Source organism: Hyla sarda, chromosome 7 (genome assembly GCF_029499605.1).
Source record: "Hyla sarda isolate aHylSar1 chromosome 7, aHylSar1.hap1, whole genome shotgun sequence".
In the NCBI taxonomy this organism is placed as follows: domain Eukaryota; kingdom Metazoa; phylum Chordata; class Amphibia; order Anura; family Hylidae; genus Hyla; species Hyla sarda.
Genome location: NC_079195.1, coordinates 119,953,723 through 119,959,912, shown reverse-complemented (window position 1 = coordinate 119,959,912; position 6,190 = coordinate 119,953,723).

Here is a 6,190-nt window from a genome sequence, read left to right as displayed (position 1 = left end):
AGGAGTGCAATAGCAAAAATTTGTTTTAATGAGAGTTACCCTTTAAGTACTTGAAAGAAAGAGATGAGTACTGAAGACACTTTTAGACACTTGGTATACAGCCAGAAAGAGGGAATTGTTTTTAACCTTCAGAGTAGGAGGATTAATTGGATTTTTAAAGGGAGAAGCTATACAGCCAGCTTGCCATGGATTTCCAGCACCAAACACCTACCTAACGGGGGTCCATTCTCTGCTGAGTCAACGCTCCACTCCCTGTGCCAGCATTACCATTGCAAAGAGGCAGAGGCAGCAGCAGTGGCACCTTCACATTAGAGAACATGATAAAGTTTTTACATTCGCTATTTTAGTATTAAAAAAACAAGCTGTTAGTTAGCATGGGTTCTGCATGTCACTGTAACTTTGACCTTAACTTAGCCTTAAAGCCACTTTAAAACTACTTGAATATATTTTTGGGGGTCCATAGCAGTGTTAGGGTATGTTCACACAGCAGAATTCCCGGGGAATTCCGTGACTAGATCAACGCTGTGAACATTATCATCAATGTGAATTGTTCTTCCGCGAGACCCGCTCACACTGCGGAATTTCAGCGGCAGACAATTCTGAAATTGTTCCGCACAAAGAATGAACATTTTTTGCGCGAAACATGTTCATTCTTTGTACTGCATAGCCATCAATGGTGACTGCACAGTGCCCCGCAGTCCTAGATACTTTGGCGGCGCCGCCTGGTGGAATCTCCACGAACGGAGATTCCGCAGTGGGAACATATCCTTATACAGCGCTTTAAAGCTCTTTGAGGCTTATTTTATTGTTGGTTTAAGGAGATCCTGTTCGCACGAACCAAACTTTTTCAGAAAGTTTGGCAAGCCTTCTGAGCCAAACTTTTGAAATGTTCGCTCAATTCTGAGGTAATGGAGATCCTGATATGGATGATTTAACTCCGAAGGATATGAGGCTTATATGTAGTCCTGCTCTCGTTATATGAAGTGCGCTACGGAGCTGAGCGCGCTTCATACCCGGCGGGTTCTGGTTGCTATGAGCAGCTAATGCCAGGCATTGTCGATAAAGCATTAACCCATTAGATTAACTTTTTTCAATAATTTTTTTGGTTTCACCAAAGATTGTGTGGTTAAATGATTGATGTAATTACAAAGTAAATATGGTGGCACAAAAAGCAAGCCCTTTTTTGTGAAATAAAATAAAATAAAATAAAAGTGTTCTGACTTTTAGATGGCCAGGAGGAAAAAACAAAAGTGCAAAAAAAAAACAAAAACTGATGTCCTTAAGGGGTTAAATGCATAATAAACAACAGCCAAAATGGAACATAGAAGATAATGGAATGAAACCATACCTATCTCTTTCTATACCTTACGTGAAAACTAAGCAGTTGCTGTAAAGCATATCTCTCAAAGCTCAAGTAAAAGGGTTGCCCCATAATATACTAAAAATAAAATGAAACTAAAAAAAAAAGTATTTTATCAGTTAAAAAAAAAAAAATCCAAGGTGATACATTAACATTATTGTCAACAATTGATTGATAGAGGCTGGATCTATAAAGGTTAACAATTGAAGACTCCACCCAAAAATCCAGGCCTAAGCAGCTAGATCCATTACCTTGGCATCATGCTTAAAGGGGTACTCTGTTGAAAAAAATCCTATCCCCTTTCCAAATAATGTCCTTTCCATTCTTTGGCGTGTCAACCCCAGTTATCCGTGAATGGAGCGAACTCTGCTCTGTGCCAGATGACTGGCGACTACAGCTGCCACACTCCTTCCAGTCATGTCTATGGGAGGAGGCATGATGGCTAAGTCATGCCCCCATGATGACTACGTCACGCCACCATGATGACTACGTCACGCCCCCTCCCACAGACATGAATGGAGCGGGAGTGGCGTAACTTCATGAACATGGAAGCTCCAAGCTTCCATGTTCCGGACACCGCGGCTGCCAGGCCCGGAGACCGCGGGGGTTCCGTCATTTGAATAGGATGTTTTTTCAGCGGAGTACCCCTTTAACCCCTTAAGGACTCAGCCCATTTGGGCCTTAAGGACCCAGACAATTTTATTTTTACGTTTTCGTTTTTTCTTCCTCGCCTTCAAAAAATCAAAACTCTTTTAGATTTTCATCCACAGACTAGTATGAGGGCTTGTTTTTTGCGTGACCAGTTGTCCGTTGTAATGCCATCACTCACTTTACCATAAATTGTATGGCGCAACCAAAAAAATACTATTTGTGTGGGGAAATTAAAAAGAAAACTGCAATTTAGCAAATTTTGGAAGGTTTCGTTTTCACACCGTACAATTTACGGTAATACTGACATGTGTTCCTTATTCTTTGGGTCAATACGATTAAAATGATACCCATGATAACTTACTTTCCTATTACTGTTGCGCTTAAAAAAAATCTCAAACTTTTTAACCAAAATTAGTACGTTTAAAATCCCCCTATTTTGAAGACCTATAACTTTTTAATTTTTCCGTATGAGCGGCGGTATGAGGGCTAATTTTTTGCACCCTGATCTGTACTTTTTATTGATACCATATTTGCTTATATAAAACTTTTAATCCATTTTTTATAAAAAAAAATTTGAATAACATGTTATAAAAAAGCAGCTATTTTGGACTTTAACATTAACATTTTATTTTAATAGATCAGATATTTATGCACGCGTCAATTCCAAATATGTATATAAAAATTTTTTAACACTTTTTGGGGGTGAAATTGGGAAAATGGGACAATTTACGTTTTTATTGGGGGATGGGGTTTTTCACATTTTTTTTTTACTTTATTTTTTTACTCTTATTTTTACACTTTCATAGTCCCCATAGGGGACTATTTATAGCAATCATTCAATTGCTAATACTGCTCAGTGCTACGTATAGGACATATCAGTGTTATCGGTGATCTTCTGCTCTGGTCTGCGGGAAGGCACATCAGAGCAGAAGACGCCGGGAAGGCAGCCGAGGCAGGTGAGGGGATCTCCGTCTGCCATGCTGGATGATCGGATCGCCGCAGCAGCCCTGCGGGCGATCCGATCATCCATTTTAGTGACCACGATGCTGCAGATGCCGTGACCTGTATTGATCATGGGTTCTGAGGGGTTAATGGCGGACATCCACGGGATCACGGATGTCCGCCATTACCGGCAGGTCCCTGGCTACCGGTGGGGACCTGCCGCCCATGATTCGGGCATCAGGACGTAAATGTATGTCTTGGTGCGTTAAGTACCAGCTCACCAGGACGTACATTTACATCCTGCGTCATTAAGGGGTTAAAGGGGTACTCCGGTGAGACACAGTGCTTGCTTGTAGCAGATGCTGCTATGAGCGTACACACAGAGCTACCCGACCACAGCAGAAAGCTTGCTCTTGTGACTGTCGCTCCGTGTGATCCACCTCTAATTAATAAACTTAAAGGGGTATTCCAGGAAAAACCTTTTTTTATACATATCAACTGGCTCCGGAAAGTTAAACAGATTTGTAAATTACTTCTATTAAAAAATCTTAATCCTTCCAATAGTTATTAGCTTCTGAAGTTTTCTGTTTAACTGCTCAATGATGATGTCACGTCCTGGGAACTGTGCATGATGGGAGAATATCCCTATAGGAACTGCACAGCTCACGGGACGTGAGTCATCAGAGAGCAGTTAGACCGAAAACAACAACTCAACTTCAGAAGCTAATAACTATTGGAAAGATTAAGATTTTTTTAATAGAAGTAATTTACAAATCTGTTTAACTTTCCGGAGCCAGTTGATATATAAAAAAAAGTTTTGGCCTAGAATACCCCTTTAATAAACAAGGGAAATACAAGCGTATGTAGACCAGGTTTAAATAATCACTTTATTAAACATAACTGCATCATAGACAATACATTTAAAAACATAAAAAAAAATTGTCAGGTAAAGATACAAACAGAGACTAGTCTGCGGAATGCAGAACAGGAGGTCCACAGAGTAACCTATGTAGGATCTAAACAAAGCACACTCTGGGGTATGTATAAGACGCACTCTAAAAGATACTGCAATATCGGGGCGTAGGGAAGAAGAAGAAGCAGATTTAGCCTTTAGCTGACTAATTTTTTTGTGTTTTTAAATGTATTGTCTATAATGCAGTTATGTTTAATAAAATGATTTTTTGAACCGGATCTACTTACACTTGTATTTCCCTTGTTTATTATGCTATTGCGTAAGATCATTTATATTTGGCATATTCTTTATGTATAATTATTAAACTTGTTAAACTGGAGTTGATAATGTCTGAGGAAAATGATGACAGTGGGAGTAATGGAGACATGGCTGGACAATAGCTACAGCAGCTTTATTCAGAAACTACAGGGTGGGCCATTTATATTGACACACCTTAATAAAATGGGAATGGTTGGCGATATTAACTTCCTGTTTGTGGCACATTAGTATATGTGAGGGGGGAAACTTTTCAAGATGGGTGGTGACCATGGCGGCCATTTTGAAGTCAGCCATTTTGAATTCAACTTTAGTTTTTTCAATAGGAAGAGGGTCATGTGACACATCAAACTTATTGGGAATTTCATAAGAAAAACTATGATGTGCTTGGTTTTAAGGTAACTTTATTCTTTCATGAGATATTTACAAGTTTCTGACCACTTATAAAATGTGTTCAATGTGCTGCCTATTGTGTTGGATTGTCAATGCAACTCTCTTCTCCCACTCTTCACACACTGATAGCAACACCGCAGGAGAAATGCTAGCACAGGCCTCCAGTATCCGTAGTTTCAGGTGCTGCAAAATGGGCAAAACAAAAATTGGAACAGGACCCTCAGTTTATGCTGAAGATTTTGTTCAGTGATGAGGCAAACTTTTATGTGAATGGTGAAGTTAACAAACAAAACCACTGCTATTTGTCTGACACTAACCCACATTGGATAGTTCCCTCCAAGACTGTTGGAACACAAAAATTGATGGTATGGTGTGGTATATGGGGTACAAAGATAGTGGGGCCAATCTTCATCAATGGAAACCTCAAGGCCACTGGATATGTGAAATTGCTACATGATGATGTGTTTCCCTCTTTATGCACTGAAGCTGGCACGTTCCCTGACTTTTTCCAGCAAGATGGTGCACCACCACATTATAGGTGTCAGGTCCTAGCATTCCTAGATGAACAGTTTCTTGGAAAGTGGATTGATCGTCGTGGGCCAGTTGAATGGCCCCCAAGGTTTCCCGATCTGACCCCCTTAGACTTTTATCTTTGGGGTCATCTGAAGGCAATTGTCTATGCTGTGAAGATACGAGATGTGCAGCACCTGAAACTACGGATACTGGAAGCCTGTGCTAGCATTTCTCCTGCGGTGTTGCTATCAGTGTGTGAAGAGTGGGAGAAGAGGGTTGCTTTGACAATCCAACACAATGAACAGCACATTGAACACATTTTAAAGTTATGTTAAAACCAAGCACATCATTGTTTTTCTTGTGAAATTCCCAATAAGTTTGATGTGTCACATGACCCTCTTCCTGTTGAAAAAACTAAAGTTGGATTCAAAATGGCCAACTTCAAAATGGTCACCACCCATCTTGAAAAGTTTCCCCCTCACATATACTAATGTGCCACAAACAGGAAGTTAATATCACCAACCTTTCCCATCGTATTAAGGTGTATCCATATAAATGGCCCATCCTGTACAATTTATTCAGGAACGATTTTAAAAAGTCCTGTTTGCAGGCAGCTATATTTGAGGGAAAGAATATTGTGGGGTCATTATGGGTACAAATATATGGAGTGAAAAATAATAAAATACTGACTGTGATCAGCTCTGTCAAATAAAAAAAAGGGGGGGGGGAATCTATTATTGAGGCAAATACAATGAGGTGGTTATTATGGGGGACTTTAACTATCCTGATATAAACTAGGAAACTGAGACCTGTGAATCTCATAGGGGAAACAGGTTTTTGGCAACAGCTAATTATCTGTCCCAAATGGTGCAGGAACTGACCAGAGGGGGCGTCCTACTGGATTTATTATTAACCGATAAACCTGACAGAGTAACTAATGTGCAAGGGGGCATTCTCTACACCACGAGGAAAGAATGTTTCTACACCAGCACAGCTTGAGATTTTTTTACTGTCAAAACAAAACAACTATATGTACCTAAACTAATAGCTACACTGATGGAAAAATTCTAAAGTTATGGCTTTTGGAAGGCATTTATGAAAAA